Here is an 18,826-nt window from a genome sequence, read left to right as displayed (position 1 = left end):
ATTCTCACCCAGACTGGAGTGCAGTGGCCGCTCCCGGCCACTGCAGCCTCGACCTGCTGGGCTCCAGCGATGCTTCCGCCTCAGCCTTCCAAGTAGCTGGAATTACAGGCATGCACTACCACACCCAGCTGATTTTTTGATTTATTGTAGAGATGAGGTCTCACTGCCCAGGTGGGTCTCGAACCCGTGGGCTCAGGCAATCCCCTCACCTCAGCCTCCCAAAGGTGCGGGATTACAGGCTGAGCCACCGAGCCCGGCTGAGTCAAGGGGATTTCAAAGATTAAGACTGTCATCAAAGATTTGAAAAAATTAAGAGTGAAGATTCCTATTATAACCCTTTCTGACTTATGCTTAGCCTGTAAGACAGGTATATTTTGGAGAACAATAGTGGACCATTGTAAACTCAATCCACCAGTGACTCCAAATGTAGGTGCTATTCTAGATATAGACTATTTACTAGAACAAATCAATACAGTCACTGAAGCCTTGTATACAACTATTGATCCAGAAAACACTTTTTGCTCTCTTAAATAAGAAGAGAAGATCAAAAACATTTTTATTTTACCTAGTAGGGACATCAGTGCACTTTCACTGCCTTACTCAAACTACATTCATTCTATGTCTTGTATGTCATGTTTAGTCTGCAGAACATACCACCACTGATCTGCTGCATTGATTATTTCATACTGATAGGACTAGTGAGCAGGAAAGAGCAGGCACCTAGATGCCTTGATATGATGAATAGGTGTCAGAAAGTGAGAGATAAGCTCCTTAAGAATGTCAGAGTCTGATAGTTTATTTAAATTTCTGTTATATTGTAGTGGTCTGGAACATGATAGAATTTCCCCTTTGAAATTAAAGACAAGTTCTACCTTGCACTTCCATCATTAACAAAGAGGTACAGATCTTGCAAATATATTTGTAGTATAGAAACAACTTGTTCCAAATTTGGTTATACTGATATAAGTCATTTACTGAGTAGCTCAAGGCAGCCAGATTTGAGTGGAGCCTACAAGAGAAGGCTTTTCCATCTGGTTCAGATTTCAGTGCAAGCAGCTTTGTCACTAGAGTCTGTGACCCAGTACCTCAAAATGTCTGTGACAGAACAGGCTACTATGTGTAGGATGTAGTAAGACCTCACAGAGAAAAACAGCACAGGTCCTAGGATTTTGGAGTAAGCTCATGTCTGTCCCCTTGAGGAATACCTCAGTGGCTCAATGGTTTGTTGCTAGTATCTTTTGGAGGTATAAATGCATGTGAAATGTGAGCCACACATCATGAGCTTGTTATTCTGATCTACAAATTCACCAGTCACGCATGCCCAAAAGTAGTCCATTGTCAGTAGCAGTGAAGTATACAAATCGGGTCTGGGTAAGTCCTAAAAGTATAAGTAATTTGCATTCACAGGTGGCTTCTATTCCCTTGGCATCTACTCTTGCTGCATCACTGCCTCTCTTTCAACCTATATATATGGCTTCATATGACATTCCCTAGGACCAGATGACTGAGAAAGAAAACAATTCAACATTAGTCTGCAGATATGTAGATTCCAATCAGAGAAGGATCCCTAGCACTATATACCCAATTAGAGATGGTCCCGAAGCACAGCAGGGAAGATATTGTCTCAAGGGCAGAATTTTGAGTGGTACATCTGATAGATCACTCTATCTGGAAAAAAAGGTGACTAGATGTATGGCTTTACACTGATTTGTAAGCTGTGTTTGAATGGTTAGCCAGTTAGCTAAGCCAAATGGTTAATTCAAAACAAGAGAATTACTAACAAGGAAGTTTGGGAGAGAGATTTGTAGATGAACCTCCCAGAAGGAGTCCAGAGCATGAAGACATTTCTATCTCAAGTGACACTCACCGAAAGACCTCCCAGCAGAGGTAGATAGGGTGGTTCAGTCTGTGGATGTCATTCAGAATCTTTTCTCAGTTACTCACTCCAGGGAAGAGCAGTCAGTCACTTTGTGGCTGGTTGATAACACTGGACCCCCTCATCATGGAAGAGGCAGTGTTTCTTTCTCACTAGAGAAGATATTTTCAAGATGTGGATTTGATTTGTACTCTTAGCTTTTCCCTACTTTTTCCAAAAACACCATTAATGGACTTTCTGAATGATGTTTCATCATGTGGTATTTTACCCAATATTGCTTCTGACCAGGAAATTCCATTTTATAGCAAAAGATGAAATGTGATGAGTTTGCTCATGGGATCTACTGTTCTTACCATGTTTCCCACTACTCAGAAGCAACCAGACATACAGAGTGGTAGAATGGCCTATGGGAGACTCACAGCATTGGGTGGGAGACAACAATCTGTGAGGTTGCACTCCTGTTACAAGGGAGGTAGTTTGTGCTTTGAATCAGTGACCATAGAGTCATAATATAGGCAGTGGCATAGTGCCTCTCACTATTATTCTTAAAGACCATTTGCAGTCAAGTCATATAAATTCATCAGCACTTTGAACTCTTGTGCATAAATTTTCCATCACCTCTGCAAGTAAAAAATCCAAACAAACTGAGGTTCTGATGGAGGGCAAAGGGAGCATGGAATGGGTAATAAAGAAATGTATAAATATGAAATATGGTAGTTCTGGCTACTTATAAAAACCAGTATTATAGTACCTACACATGTATTTTATTTATTTCTCTGTTAGGTATGTATGTATGCATACTAACCAACTTTTCTTTCTTTAATCACTCTTTTCTATGCTACTTTTATGTAGAGTATATTTTTGGTGGTTAGCTGTATACTTTGATATTTGGGTTTTAGGAAATTAAAATGGAATTGGGAATGAAATGGAGGAAGACAGAACATCACCAACTGCTGAAGGATCCTGGGGTCTCTCCTTTTGAGGAAAGGATGAGCATATTTGTGCATGATTAGTTGCATTATGTCAGGAACAGGTTAATACTGTTCCTGTTGAGAAGTATAACCATAAGAGATGGTGCATGTGAATGGTGAGGAGTCCGAATGGTGGACTGCAATGAGTACCATGGACTGGCTCTCCAGGCATTCATTCCAGCTCCCTGCTGGTGTGTCAGTCATCCCGCAAAGGCCAGCGAAGTAAAAGTTGCATTTCCCAGATTGTATTGCCTCTTGGACCTGCCAGTCTGATGTACTGAGGCCAGACTTGAATTCAAAAATGGGTAAAGTGAAAGAGAGGCAGATGTAAAGCCTCATTTGGGCCATGGATCATGGCAAAGACCAATTGTCTCCAGCAACCTGCTTGGGTAGCTCCCTTCAGTGACGTGGCCACTTTCCAAGTTGTGTCAGGGGCCATCATTCTGTCTCTTAGCCTGCTACAGCCCCAGTAGCAAATCTTCCACTCTCAACAAAAGCAAGAAATGCAAGTGTGGAGGCCAAGAGTCACTGGCACTTTCACAAAGAGCCATACAATTGTGTAAATACCTTAGACCTGGTACCAAGTCCCTTTCTGCTTAGGCTAGCTAGAGATGTTTCTGTTCTCTACCAGGAGCCCCACCTGATGCTCTGGGAGAGGCCAATGTTGAAAATAGAAGCTTCAGAAATGAACAAAAAGCGTATTTTCATTTATTTAGGCACCATGGACTATTTATGGACTTTTATAATGAAAAATGAAAAGAATAGATCAATTGTATTAATTTATTATGTAAAGGTCACTTTCCAAAAGATTTGAAAAATGCAATACTCTAATGAATCATTATAAACCTTCACCTCTGAAAACAATTGTTAGGGCACAAAATGCACATTGTGAAATTTGTATTTAACAATGTGATATTACTACATATGTAAATGTGTCCTCATGGCCTGAGAGGCAATGTGGCCAATGGTTTGGTGTTCTGGAGCTAGATGGGCCTGTGTTCAAATAGTGGATCTATAATTTACTAGCTATGTGACCTTAAGCAAGTCACTTACCCTCTCTGGACCTTTTTTTTTTTTTTTTACTGTAAACTAGTGATAATTTCAGTACCTGCAGTACCTACTTACTATGAAGATAAACTGGGCTGATAGATGTAAAATACTAGGAACAGTCTTTATTCCAAACACCTTTGCCATTTACATGAACATGTTGACTTATGAACCTAAAAATAAAAGGAAGTTGCAGGAAAAAACGAGGAAAGAAAAATAACATATATTACCATGATATCTTCTGTATTAATTTGACTGGGCTAAGGGATGCCCAGATAGCTGGTCAAACATTATTCTGGGTGTGTCTGTGAGAATATTTCCAGAAGAGATGAGCATTTTAACCAGCAGACTGAATAAAGAAGATCCTCCTCCTAAAGCAGACAGGCATTATCCAATCCATTTAGGGCCTGAATAGGAAAAAAAAGGTAGAGGAAGGGTGAATTCACTCTCAGCTTGAGTTATGGCAACCATCTTCTCCTGCCCTTGGACGTCTGCACTCCCAGGTCTTAGGTCTTTGGGCTTGGACTGGAACATAGCCAGTGCCTCCCCTGGTTCTCACGCCTTTGGGTTCAGATTGGAACCACACCACTGGTTTTCCTGGTTCTCCAGCATGAAGACAGCAGACTATGGGACTTCTCAGCTTCCATAATTGTTTGAGCCAATCTCTCATAATACAACTCTTCCTATATATTTATAGCCTATTTTTCCTATTTCTCTGAAGAACTCTAACTAATCTAGTTACAAACTATTGGACACAATATAATGTTTTAGGTTTCAAATGTCTCCCAAACATAACTGTTTACAGGAAGTACCAGATTTTACTTTGTCGCCTACAGGGCTAGTGTGGCTGTATCCCCAAGGACTCAGTGCCAGTCTAAAAGAATCCCACTATACCAAGAACTCATTATGTCTATAACATGTTGCTGAACTAGGAAGTATTCTGCCTAGGAGTCAAAATACCTGTGTGGAAGACCCACCTCTACAACATACTCACTGTGAATTGAAGCCTCCCAAACCTCCATTCTATCCTCTATTGAGTTAAATTATTAGCTGAGAATGGTAAACCCTTTCTGCATCCCCAGGGATATCATTAGGCTGGATATATCACAGGTGTCAACACCTTCTGTGAGACTTCAAGGACATATGAGAATAAGGGGCACTCATGATGCCCATAGCCACTCCAGAGTGGTAATTAATAAGGCATTATTAAACAAGAGCTCTGCCTTTAGAACACTCTAGAGGTTTTTATCCTTTATTGTTCTCTAGACCAGGGCTGTTCTAGTGCTGCACTGCCTAATACAGGAGCCACTAGCCACTTGTAGTGGCGCTAGTATGACAGAAGAACTGATTCTTACTTTTGATTTAATTTTAATTAGTTTAAATTTAAATAGCCGCATGTAGCTAGTGACTGTATATTGACTCAAGTAACTCTACACTGTTAGCTCCAAAAAGGCAGTGTCAGTGTCTGTGTCTTCCTTCTTCCTCCTGTATCCAGGGTGTCAAGCACCTGGTCACTACCCAGTAAATAATGTGGCAAATAAAACAATGCCTAAGTGACCATAAAGCTGGTAGCTATTGCTTCTGTATATGTGAGAAGTTAATTCTGTTTCTATTAGTACTGCCCAGAGCATAAAGAGAACTTCTCAATAATGAGGCACTGGAAGAAAAGGGGAGAAGAAGAGACATTACATCTACCCCCATTGGATCCTGCCTGCAATGGAGTTGGGAAGGTGAGAAGTCAGAGAGACACAGTAACTGCTGAGTGGAGTTGTGGGGGTGAGGTCTGCTGTAAAGTTACAGGTAGAACTTTGGCAAGTCCTGGGAAGGACTTTGAAGAGGACAATGTCAGGGCTGTTCGTGATCCTGTTTGATTCATGGTGGGGGGATAACCCTAACTTCACTTTAATGTGCTTTAACTTCCATCAAAAGCCAGGACCTATAGATCGCCTTTGAGAGATTGGCATTAGACTACTGGGCTTCTCTGCCTTGTAGCATGTAGAAGAAGAGCTGGAAATGCTGAAGAGCCCCTACGTGCCCATTAACTGTTGAAGGGAGGCTGCAGAAGCATGAAAGCCCAGTTCCCTTGCTTAGAGTTGAGGCAACTCTGAGTTGTAACTTGCACAGGTCTCCTGAAGTTGGGCTGGACAGGTCTGAGCTCAAGTGAAGACCTAAATTGGGCTTCTCCCCTCCCCTGTCTTGCTGTCCCCCACACATTCCCATGCTCTCTCCAGGAGCACTTCCTTGATGAATCACTTTACACAAACAAGTGATTCCCTCAGAGCTATTTCAGGGAACTCCACCTAAGACAGACACTTTGCTAACCAAACACAAGAGCGGCTGAAGAATTAATATGATAACCAATTTGCTAACTGAGTCTACAAACGTCCTCTGTCTGTCAAGGTGTAGCATTCCCCTGGGAAGCACTCTCAGGAAACCAAGTCGTAGTCCAAATGTGACTAGATGAACCAAGAGTCAGAGTAGAGTGTGGGAAGATTTTCAGCAATGTGTCTGTGAACCCCAGTTAGCCTGGCAGCTTACAAGTCTTCGTGAAAAGACTTACCCTGGAGAGATGGGACCACAACCCCAGGCTCCTTACTCCTAGATAAAGACACGCAGACACAGTACTTGGCTGTCTCCCGAGTATGCTCCTAAAAGACCTTGCCCTTCGATTTGCGCAATCACAGAATCTCAGGATTGGACCACATACTTGGGCTGCAACATGGTCAGTTTTCTTTCAGTATCTGCCTCCCAGGCACATCTTCTTGAGGCTACACCCTAGTCACTGTATTTGTGAGGATTCTCCAAAAAAAACAGAACCTATAGATGGGATGTATGTATGAAGAGAGAGAGAGAGAAAGATTTATTTTAAATAACTGGGTTACATAATTATGGGACTGGCAAATTAAAATCTATAGGATAGGTTGGTAAGATGGAGACCCAGGGAAGAGTCAAGGCTGTAGCTCAGGTCTAAAGGCCTTCTCAAGTCATCTGGAGGCAGAATTCCTTCCTTCTCAGGGGCCTCAGTCTTTTTTTCTTAAGGTCTTGAACTGATTAGATGAGGCCCATTTACATTATGGAGAGTAATCTTCTTTACTCAGTGTCATTAATTTAAATATCAATTGGACATTAAAACAAAACAAAACCAAAAAACTTTATAGCAACTTCTAGACTGGTATTTGACCAAAAACTATGCATCATGACCTAGCCAAGTTGACATATAAAATTAACCATCACAGCCACCTTAACTGCACTATTTTCTACACTTAAAATGCACTTTGTCTTCCCTCAAGGAAACTTGGAAAACTTGCTAATGTCCCAGCCACAAGCTGTCACTCCAAGTGGCTAATCTCAGTCATTTTATATTGGTTCTTGTTGACTTCAGCTTGCAGACCTGACTCCCAAATTTTACTTGCTGTGTACTCTTTGGGGCATGATCTGCCATGCAGACTACACTGAATGGGAGCTTGATGAGCATAGAAGCTAAGAGCTGGGACTCCAGAGTCAGACTTGGCTTTGAATCCCAGTTCTGCTGTTTACACTCTGTGGTTACAAGGAGTCATTTAGCTTCTCTGAGCCTGTTTCTAAGCAATAAAACAGAGGAAGCATAGCATCTTAAAGATTTTATGACAAGTCAATGGAATCATTCATATTACTAGTATTTATTGAACACCTATTCTGAGCCAAGCACTGTGGAAGGCCCTGGCACAGGAGTGGCAAAGAAAGAACAGGAGTTTGTGTCAGAAAGCTGACAGTCGAGTACAGCTTATATGTAAAGTTGTTGGCACAGTCCCAGACTCATGGTTAATTGTGGCTGGTATTATTTACTACTGAGAGTCGCTGGTTGCCAACAAAGGCCTTCTTTGAATGGGCAGAAAGCCTTTGTACATTTCTTGATGAGACCAAAAAAGTGAAGAAGTGCTGTCAGCACACACAGTACATATTTACTTAGACAAGATTGTGGCCTCTTATGGCTCATAGTAAAACAAAGGTATTACCCACTCTGGCAGGTAACTTTCAATTTGATGAAAAGGGGAATGCAGTCAGTCATTCTTGGGGAGGAGCCACCTATAATTAGCATCCATAGTGTCCCTTTTTTGTAACTGGGATTTGGGGCATCAGAACCAGGACACATAATCTGAGTATATTTGGGGAAACAATGGGCAAAGGATATATGAAATTGAGATTGCCCTAGTCAACCCATGATTTGTGGCCTCCAAAGAAACAGGCTGTGCTTCTAGGTTCACCTTGAAGAACCTAGCCTGCTAAAGTATTTTGCAGTTCCACTCCCCCAATATGAAGTTCTACCTTTTATGTTTCACTTGTGTTATGCATCTCCCTGCCATACTCTCAAAGTGGTCTATGTCCAAATCCCCAGAACCTGTGACTGTGTTATGTTACAGGGCAAGAAGGAAGAATTAAGCATGCAGATAGGATTGAGGTTGCAGATCAGCAAACAAAGATGTTATCCCGAACTTACTGAGTGATTACGAGGGTCCTTGAGTAGCGAAGAGGGAGACAGAAGTATCAGAACCAGAAAGATGGCATTGTGAGAAAGACTCAACTGACTATTCTGGCTTTCAAGATGAATGGGATCAAGGTCATGTGTCAAGAAATGTGGGGTCTCTAGAAGCTCATTCTTCCTTAACCTCCTCAGAAGCAATAATTATTACACATTCCTGTGTATCTTTCATGTTCACGTATACATACACAAAATGTGTGGATAAAGCTATCTTTTCAATAGATCAATAAAAACCAGAGGCAATGGGATGACCTTCTTAAACGCTAAAAAGAAAATAACTGTCAACCTAGAATCCAATGCCCAGGGGAAATATCCTTCAAAATAATGGTAAACTTTTGTTATTTACTAGCTAGGCTACCTTGAAAAATCTCAGATTTATTAATTGTAAAGTGGAGATGGCAATGTCCACTTAATTGGACTACTATAAATATTTAATTAAAATAATTACATGGAATACTAAACACAGTGCTTGGCACAAGTGATTGTTCAAAAATAATATTATTGTATTCATTAACATTTTCCCAATTACTAAATTAAAAGCAAAGTAAAGGTGTTGTCAGACAAACAAAGCAGGAACAATTTGATATAAGCATACCAATTCAAAAAGAAATTCTAAAGAAGTTGACCATAAATAGGAAAATCATCCTGAAGGGAGCATAGTGATGTATGAAGAATAAAGAACAGGGTAAGTACAAGGACATAACTGTCTAAAACAATAACAATAATAATGTCTGTATTAGTCTTCTCTGGATGCCATAAGAAAGTACCACAAACTGGGGGTTTACAAAAGAAATGTATTGTCTCACAGTTCTGGAGGCCAGAATTCCAATATCAAGGTATGGGTAGAACTGGTTTTTCCTGAGGCCCTTTCCTCGTCTTGAATGTGTCCTCATATGGTCTTCCGTCTGTGTGTGTCTCTGTCCTAATATCTTCTAATAAGGACACTAGTCAGATTAGGGCCCATCTTAATGACCTCATTTTGCCTCATACTTTCCTAAATATAGTCATATTCGATGGTACTGAGGGTTAGTACTTCAACTTGTAAATTATTTGTGGAGGGACACAATTCAGTCCATAACAATGTCTTTAGGGGTTTTAAATATATACAAAATTAAGATGCATGAATAGTATAAAAGGTTGTATAGGAGTAAATGGAGTTAAAATGTTGTAAAGTTCTAGAACTGCTCAGAAAGTGGTAAAAATTATAATTTTTGAAAGACCCCTAATAAGGTCTCTATTTAACTTATTCAGTTTATTTGATGTATGGTATACTCTCTAGGCCAATCACAAACAGTAAGATAGAGAAGGAGATAGAAATAATAATTTTAAAATTAATCCAAAATAAATAAGGAAAGGAGAAGAAAATGATAAGTTAAAACCATAACAAATAGAAAACAAATAGTAAATGCTGTATTTAAATTCAAATAGATTTGAAATTACATTAAAAATAATTAAAATAAATACTCCAATTAAAACACAGTGATTGTCAGACAAGATTTTTTAAACAATAGCAATAACATGCTGCTTACAAAAAAGACAACTTAATATATAGTTAGGTGTAAGAAACCAAAACGTTTGCAAGTTAAATAATAGAAAGTGGTACATCCTTTAAATATCAACCAAATGAAAGGAAGTGCATAATAATCTGACAAGTAGATTTCAATTGAGAAAGAATTACTAAAAATAAATAAAAGAATTTAATAATAAAAATAACTGTTATCAGAAAGTGATAACAATTCTAAATTTGAATGTACTTCAAAATATAGTTTTAAATGTGTAAATAAAATATTAAGATAGTTAAAAGAGGATGTATACAGACTCATAATCATAGGGAATTTAACACATCTCTCTTAGTAACTCAAAGAACAAGAAGGCAAAATATCAATAACTGTATAAAAAACTTGGTAGACATGATTAATAATTTGTTGGCACAGTGACATATAGAAATACTACACTCAACAACCCCAATATCTGTTATTTTCAAGTACACTTAGAACATTTGCTAAAAATGACTTGAGCCATAAAGAGCCTCTGAAAATTTTAGATGATTGAAATCACAGAGAATGCATTCTCTGACCCGGAGAGAATTAAGGATTTTTAAAAAAAGAAAGAAAAGAAAAACAGAGATAACTAAAAAATCAACAATACAGTAAACAATAAAATTCTAAACAATCCACAGATCAAAGAAATCACAATAAAATTTAGAAAATATCTTGAACTGGTTAACAATGAAAGTAGGATATGTCAAAATGTGTGGGATATATTAAGAGGGATAGTTAAAGTTTTAAATGTATATATTAGAAAAGAAGAAAAGCTGAAAAACAATTGCCTAAGTATCTTCTCGACCTACTGAGTTCAGGCGATCCTTCTGCCTCAGTCTTCCAAGGTAGCTGTAATTACAGGCATGCTCTACCACACCCAGCTAGTTTTTTTTTTTTTTTAATTGTAGAGACGAGGACTCACCAAGTTACCCAGGCTGGTCTCAAACCCCTGGACTCAGGCAATCTTCTTGCTTCCACTTCCCAGAGTGCTGGAATTACAGGTGTAAGCCAATGTGGCCAGCTAGAAATTTATGAAATAGAAAAAAAACTAATAAAATAAATAATCACTGACAAAATGAACCAAAAAAGAGAATATATAAATTGTTAATATCATGAAGAACGAAGGATATTATAAAAATGTCATACCAATAAATTTTGAAATGTAAATAAAATAGACAAAATCCTAGAAAAGCATGATTTACCAAACTAACATAAGATGCAATCAGAAATCTGAATTGTCATATATGTTCTGGAGAAATTGAAACTGTAATTTAATTCTTTCCCATAAATAAAATTCCATGTCCAAATTCTTCTCATGAAAGCCTGCTAAACATTTAAGAAGTAAATGATACTGATCTTACTCATTCTCATCCAGATACAGAAAAAGAGGGCACACTTTTCAACTCATTTTATGAGACCAGCTAACCTTGATATCAAAATCAACAACAACAAAAAAGGAAACTTACAGACCAACCTCTCTCATAACATAGTGCAAAATTACTAAATAAAGCATTAGCAAATCAAATCCAGGAGCTAATCAAGTTATAATAAAACAAATCCAAATTGAATTTGTTCTAGGAATTCAAAGTTGACTTAATGTTCAAAAAATTAGTCAATGTAATTCCCTACACTAAGAAAATAAAAGGAAAATTATTTAATCATCTAAATAGATATAAAAAAGCATTTTATAAAATTCAATGTTTATTTGTGATTTTTAAAAACAGGAAAAAATTCTTACCATAGGACTCAAAGAGTACTTCCTTAAACTAAAAGAGTAGTTTGGGGGGGGAAATTATGAAATAAATATTACGCCTAATGTAAAATATTGAAAGATTTCCCTACAAATCAAAATAGAACAAAGATATTTAGAGATACCACTTCCATTCAACATTTAACAGAGATCGTTATAAGTACAATAAGGAAAGAGGAATAAATAAAAACTAAATAATTAGAAACAGTGAGAAATCAAATTGCTATTTTTTATGGATAACATGATTGCATACATAGAAAATTCAGAAAAAAAGTTACAGAAAACCCATTTACATTAATAAGAAAATCTAGCAAGGTGATGGACAGGTCAATATACAAAGTTTGCTTATATTTGTATATTTTGACAACAAACAAAATAACACTAAAATTTAAATGATACAATTAAAATTACATAAGTAAGGAATAAATCTATGATGTGCGAGACCTGTACACAGAAAGCTATAAAAGTACTTGAAGAATCAAAAATTTGACTAAGTGGAGGGATGAACCATGTTTATGACTTTAAACACTTAATATTATAAAGATGTCAGATCCTCTCAAACTGGTTTCTAGATTTAATGCATATGCTCTAAACATTTTATTAGGTATTTTTCATGGAAGTTGGCAAGTTACTTAATATGCAAATGCAAAGAGCTAACAATAACTAAGACAATCTTACATAGAAGAAAGCTGGAGAACTCACTATCAGCTATCAATACTTATTATAAAACTACAATAGATAAAATATGATGACAATACCGGTGAGTGAATAGACAAATAGAACAATGGAACAAAATAGGGTAAATGCTTATTTGCAAAATACTTGATATATGACTGAGTTGCAACCATATGGTTTTGCAGACGATGGTCTTTTTAATGTTACAGGGTCAATCAAATATCTATATGGAAAAATATTGACTCCTACCTTGCACCATACAGGTTCCAAGAGAATGCTATATTTAAACATGAAAGTTTCTAGAGCATAATATATGAAAAGGACTCCATGATCTTAGGCAAAGATTTCTTATTGAGACATAAAAAGTGCTGACCGTAAAGGAAAAAATTGGACCATATTAAAACTAAAAATTTGTCTTTTTCAAAAGACACCATTAAGGTAAGCTACCAAGTGAGTGTGTGGGTGTATGTGTGTGTGTGTGTGTGCGCATGTGTGTGTGTATTTCAAAGCATACAACATTTAGCACATAGTCTTTTGTGTCTGGCACAATAACCAAACCCCTTGGAAACTACCCAGATGTCCATCGATAGTAAAATGGATGTGATCAAGGTCTCCATGACCACACTCAGTTTGACGATTCACTTAGAGGGATGCACAGGGCTCAATATATGTGTTGACTACAGCTATGATATATTAAAGTAAGCAGATACAGAGCAAAATCGGCAAAAGGAGAAAGGCACTAAGGGTAAAGTCTGAAGAAAATCAGGTGCAAGTTTTCAAGAGTCCTCTCCCAGTTGAGTCACAAAAGATGCACTTAATTTCCCCAGCAACAGGTTCTGTCTACACATGTAAAGAATTGTCTACCAAGGAAGCTCATGATGGGTGGGGAGCCCAAGAATTTTATTGAAGACTGGTCATATAAGGACCCTCAGAAGGCCATTTTTAAAAAAGATGCGAAAGCAATGCAATGGAGAAAAGATAGTCTTTCAGCACATGGTGCTGGAACAACTGGATATTCACGCCTTATACAAAAGTTAACTAGACTTCTGTTTTCTACTCCATTTGTAAAAAGTTTGAAGTCATCACTCCCATCCTCACAACAATAAAAAAGCTGAGCAAACTGAAAATCCACAACTCTTCTTAGATCCACCAGAGAATTGACAACACAGGACAAATTGCTGCCCCCCAAATAGACAGACACATGAATACAGAGAATCACAGCTTATTGGAAACAGAAGCCACTGCAGCAAGTAACTAATGGGCAGGTAAACTTAAGCCGTAATTGACTAATTGCTGGAAGCTAAGCTTGGACTAGTTTGAGTTAAAAACTCCTCAGAGGCTCAGGCAGGGAGTGTGGGAGGAAGAGTTCATACCTTCATGAGTTTTACCTCCTGGAGACCCATAAAGTTATCAAAGTGAAGATCAGATAAAAATCCTCTTCCACTTCTAGTAGGAGAAGGAAAAAGTAACCATTTTGAAATATATTGCAGCCATGAAGAAGGACAAAATTATGGACTTCCCAGCAACTTGGATGGATTTAAAATCTATAATACTCAGTGATTTATCACAGAAACAAAGAACAGAGTACCACATGTTCTCATTCGTAAGCAGACCCTGAATATTTACCATAATACTATAAGAAAGGGATTGGCAGTAGCCAGAAACTGCCAGGGGAGGGGGTGGCACATAACATCAATAAGTGTGCCTGATCTCATACCAGGCAAAGTGGGGGTCAAAGGGAGGCCCAGACTTTATCTGTACAATGACCACTTGTACACCTAATCCTGAATTGTACCCCACATCTTTAAAACTTAAAAAAAAAAGGCTGTGAGAGTGGGCCCTAATTCAGTCTGACTGGTGTCATTATAAGAAAAGGAAATTTAGACACACAAAAATAAATCAGGAATGTGCACACACAGAGGGAAGACCATGTAAAAACAGAGAGAGAAAATGTAACCATGTGCAAATCATGGAGAAAGACCTCGGAAGAAACCAATTCTGATAACAACTTAATCTTGGACTTTCAGCCCCCAGAACTGTGAGAAAATCTATTTCTGTTATATAAGCAACCTAGTCTGTGTATTTTATCATGGCAACCCTAATAGATGAAGACAGATTTTGGTAACAGGAAGTGGGATGCTGTTATAACAAATACCTAAAAGTGTGGGAGTGGCTTTGAAACTGGACAAAAAGAGTGCTGATTTGCATGTTAGGAAAAGCCTAGATTGCCTCGAAGTGATTTGGTAGAAATATGGAAATTAAAGGTCCTTCTGGTGAGGAAAAAAAAAAAGAAATATACTCAGAATTTCGTTGTTATTAACAAAGCCTTTTCCTCAAAGGAAACTACTTTACCAAAACTTAGCAAGTATGGAAGGGGGAAAATACCCAAATGCATCCTCCTCTAACTTTCTTGTCTCACCCAAAGGCAGGGAGTTGGGGGGGGGGGACTGAGAAGCACATGTGAAGGTCACTGCTCAGGGACACAGGCTTATTAAAAAAAACTAATTCCTTCTTTTTGGACTATAAAGAGCTTCCCTTTTCCTCATACTTTACCACCACATCAACAGGCAGAAGATTCAGTGGAAAATAACTATAAACCTAAGGTTCCTTTTTATTTATTTATTTTTTATTTTTAAAATGCAGGATACAATTCAGAGTCAGGTATGCAAATGGTTATTATGCAGGTACCTTTACTGATGAAGTGCATCCCCTCTTCTTCTCTCCCCTGGCAATTTCTCACTATTGCCAATCCCTTTCTTAGAGTATTATAACAATTGTTCAAGGTCCGTTTATGAGTGAGCGAATGTGGTACATAGTTCTTTTTTTCTGTTATATATCACTCAGTATTATAGACTCTAAATCCATCCAAGGTGCTGGGAAGTTCATAATTTTGTCCTTCTTTATGACTGTGTAATATTCCGTCGTGTTTATGTACCACATTTTAAAAATCCAATCCTTTTTCAATGGGCAGCACAGTTGGTTCCATGTTTTTGCTATTGTGAATAATGCTTCAATAAACATGTGTGTACAGGTATCTTTTTCATAGAGTGATTTGAGTTCTCTGGGTATAATCCCAGAAGGGGGATTGCAGGGTTGTATGGAAGGCCGAATTTTAGATATTTTAGGAATAACCAAACTGTTTTCCAGAGAAGTTGTACTAGTTTGCACTCCCTTCAACAGTGTAGAAGTGTTCCCTTTTCCCTGCATCCTTTCCAGCATCTGTTGTTTTTTGTTATTGGTGATGGCCACCCTGACTGGAGTTAGGTAGTATCCCAGTATGGTTTTGATTTGCATTTCTTTGATGATTAGTGAGGCTGACCATTTTTTCATGTATCTGTTGGCTACTTGTATGTCTTCTTTTGAGAAGTGTCTGTTCATATCTTTTGGCACTTTGCAATGGGCTGTTTGTTTTTTTCTTTTTGGCATATTTGAATTCCTTGTAGACCCTGGATGTTAGGCCTTTGTGAGATATACAGTTGGCAATATTTTTTCCCATTCTGTGGGCTATCTCCTCGCTCTCTTGATGGTTTCTTTAGTTTTGCAGAAGCTTGTCAGTTTGATGAGGTCACACTTGTCTATCTTATCTCTTATGGCATGGGCATTTGGGGTTTTGATCAGGAATTGATTGCCAGTTCCAATTTCCATAAGGGTGTCTCATGCATTTTCTAAGGTTCTTATAATTTGAGGTTTTACATTTAGGTCTTTGATCCATTTAGAGTTGATTTTTTGTGTATGGTGATAGGTAGGGGTCTTGTTTTAATCTTCTGCATATGGTCAGCTAAGAGTCTACTTAAGAAGGAGTCTCTAGGGAAATCCCAAGACAACAAAGAACACAAAAACAGGGAGTCTAGAGTCCTGATTGCTTAAAGCAATCATCTAACACAGCTTAACTCCTGGCCAGATAAACATAAAACCTCATGCTAAAGGCCTATTTACTTTAGTTTCTATCACCTAGTAAATTATATCTAGTTTTGAAAATAAAATTGCAAATCATGCAAAAACAAAACAAAGAAAATAGTCTGAAGAGAAAAAGCAAACAGAAGCATCACACTTAGACTTGGCGCTGATTTTGGAATTATCAAAGCATAAATATAAAATCACTGTATATAATATGCTAGGGGCTCTAATGGGGAAAAAATTGAATAACAGTCAAGAACAGATGAGTAATGTGAACAGAGATAAAGAAGCTCCAAAAAAGAATCAAAAGAAAATACTAGAAATAAAAAGCACTGTAACAAAGTGAAAAATGCCTTTGATAGGCTTATTAGTAGACTGGACACAGTCAAGGAAAAAATCAGTGAACTGTGAGATAAGTAAATAGAAACTTCCCAAACTGAAATGCAAAAATAAAAAAGAATGGGGGGAAAAATGGAATATCCAAAAACTGTGGGCTAATTACAAAGAGTATTAAAACACACATAATGAGAATACCAGAAGGAGAAGAAAAGTAATAAATGTAAGAAATATTTAAAATAATATTAATTCAGAATTTCCAAAAATTAATGACAGAAACTAGACCACAGATTTAAAGCTCAGAGAACACCAATCAGAAGAAATATCATATATATGTATATAATCATGGCATGTTGAAACTATAGAAAATCAAACACAAAGAGAAAAAAACACCTTGAATAGGAACAAAGATAAGAATTACACCAGAATTCTCTGGGAAAATCATATAAGCAAGAAAAATGTAGAGCGATAATGTTTGAGATGTTGAAAGGATTTGTAAAAACCCCACCAATCTAGAATTATGTACCCAGAAAAATTATCATTTAAAAGTGAAGGAGAAATACTTTGTCAGGTAATAACTGAGGAAATAAAAATCACTGTAACTGGGGGAATTTGCAGATCTACCTTGCAAAAAAATGATAAAAGAAGTTCTTCAGAGAAAAAGTAAATGGTATAGGTTAGAAACTCAGAACTACATAAAGAAAGGAAGCATGTCAGAGAAGGAATAAATAAAGGTAAAATATTTTATTCTTAATTTCTGACAGTTTTCTCAAAACAATAAGAGTAACCAATGCATTAGATGACTACAGCATATCCTAGGTGAGGTGAATGGCAGCAGTGTCCTAAAGGATAAGAGGGAGAAATTGGGGATATTTTGCAAAAGTACCTATACTACCTATGAAGTAGCATAGTGTCATTTGAAAGTAAATTTAGATCTTTGGCCATACCACCCTGCATGCACCCAAACTCATCTGAAAGCTACTTTAGATTAGTTTTAACCTAAATTTCAAACTCTTTGGAAACCACTAAAAATTTTAAAGAATTCTAATTGATATGCTAAGAGAATATATAAAATTAAATGATATAAAATGTTCAATTAAAACCAAAAAAGACAGAAAAAGAGAAGATAAAAAAAGAACAAGTGCAATAAAATTTTCTACTTACAAATATGGTAGATATTAATTCAACTATATTACCAATCACTTTAAATGTAAATGATCTAAATATACCTAGTAAAAGACAAAGACTATCCGAGTGAATAAAAATCAAGATCTAAGTATATATTGTCCACAAGAAACATACTTTGAATATTAATACATAGATAAACTAAAAATAAAGTGATGGGCCAGGCATGGTGGCTCATGCCTGTAATCCCAGCATTTTGAAAGGCAGAGGTGAGAGGATCACTTGAGGCCAGGAGTATGAGACCAGCCTGGGCAACAAAGTGAGACCTTGTCTCTACAAAAATAAAAATAATTTTTAAAAAATCAGTTGGGTGTGGTGGTATGTGCTTGTAGTCCCAGTTGCTGAAGTAGAAAGATCACTTGAGCCCAGAAATTCGAGGCTGAGGTGAGCAGTGATCATGCCACTGAACTTCAACCTGAGTATTAGAGTGAAACCTGTCATATAAATAAAAAGCAAACAAACAAATAAATAAACGGATGCAAAAAATACCATGCTAACCCTCATCAAAGTGGCAGTCGCTATACCAATGCCAGACAAATCAGACTACAGAGCAAAGAAGATTATCAGAAATAAAAGTCAACATTAAAAATAATAAAGCATTCAATTCTCCAAGAAAACATAATTCTTAATGTGTAAGAACAGAGAGCATCAATATATGTGAGGCAAAAACTGTAAAGATATATAGACAATTTCACTATTACTATTGGAGACTTAAACAATTATGTCTATCCATAATTGACATAATGGCAGGCAGAAAAATCAATTAGAATATAGTTAATGAAACACTATTATCAATCAGCTAGATCTAATAAATATTTATAGAAATAGTTGTGGACTTCATATAGCAATAGCAGAATACACATTCTTTTTAAGCTCACACAGAACATTTTATCAAAATAGAATTTACTACAATGGCACATTCTGAGCCATAAGATGGAATTTAAATAATTTAGAAGAGCTGGGCTCGGTGGCTCAGCCTGTAATCCCGCGCCTTTGGGAGGCTGAGGTGAGTGGATTGCCTGAGCCCAC

At 37.2% G+C, this 18,826-nt stretch overlaps 1 long non-coding RNA gene across 1 annotated transcript in view; it reads left to right on the top strand.

The window, feature by feature from the left end:
- The window catches only part of LOC110594719, a 32,384-nt gene extending 19,662 nt beyond the window's left edge, over nt 1–12,722 (top strand). The window contains exon 3 of the long non-coding RNA XR_002481412.1: nt 12,643–12,722. This is a non-coding gene — a long non-coding RNA (uncharacterized LOC110594719). The remainder of the gene's footprint in view (nt 1–12,642) is intronic.
- The last annotated feature ends 6,104 nt before the right edge of the window (nt 12,723–18,826 follow it).

The sequence above is a fragment of the Carlito syrichta genome, unplaced genomic scaffold (assembly GCF_000164805.1).
Source record: "Carlito syrichta isolate Samal-C Ts95f unplaced genomic scaffold, Tarsius_syrichta-2.0.1 Scaffold54480, whole genome shotgun sequence".
NCBI classification, from domain to species: domain Eukaryota; kingdom Metazoa; phylum Chordata; class Mammalia; order Primates; family Tarsiidae; genus Carlito; species Carlito syrichta.
This window is presented reverse-complemented; position numbering and strand designations above follow the sequence as displayed.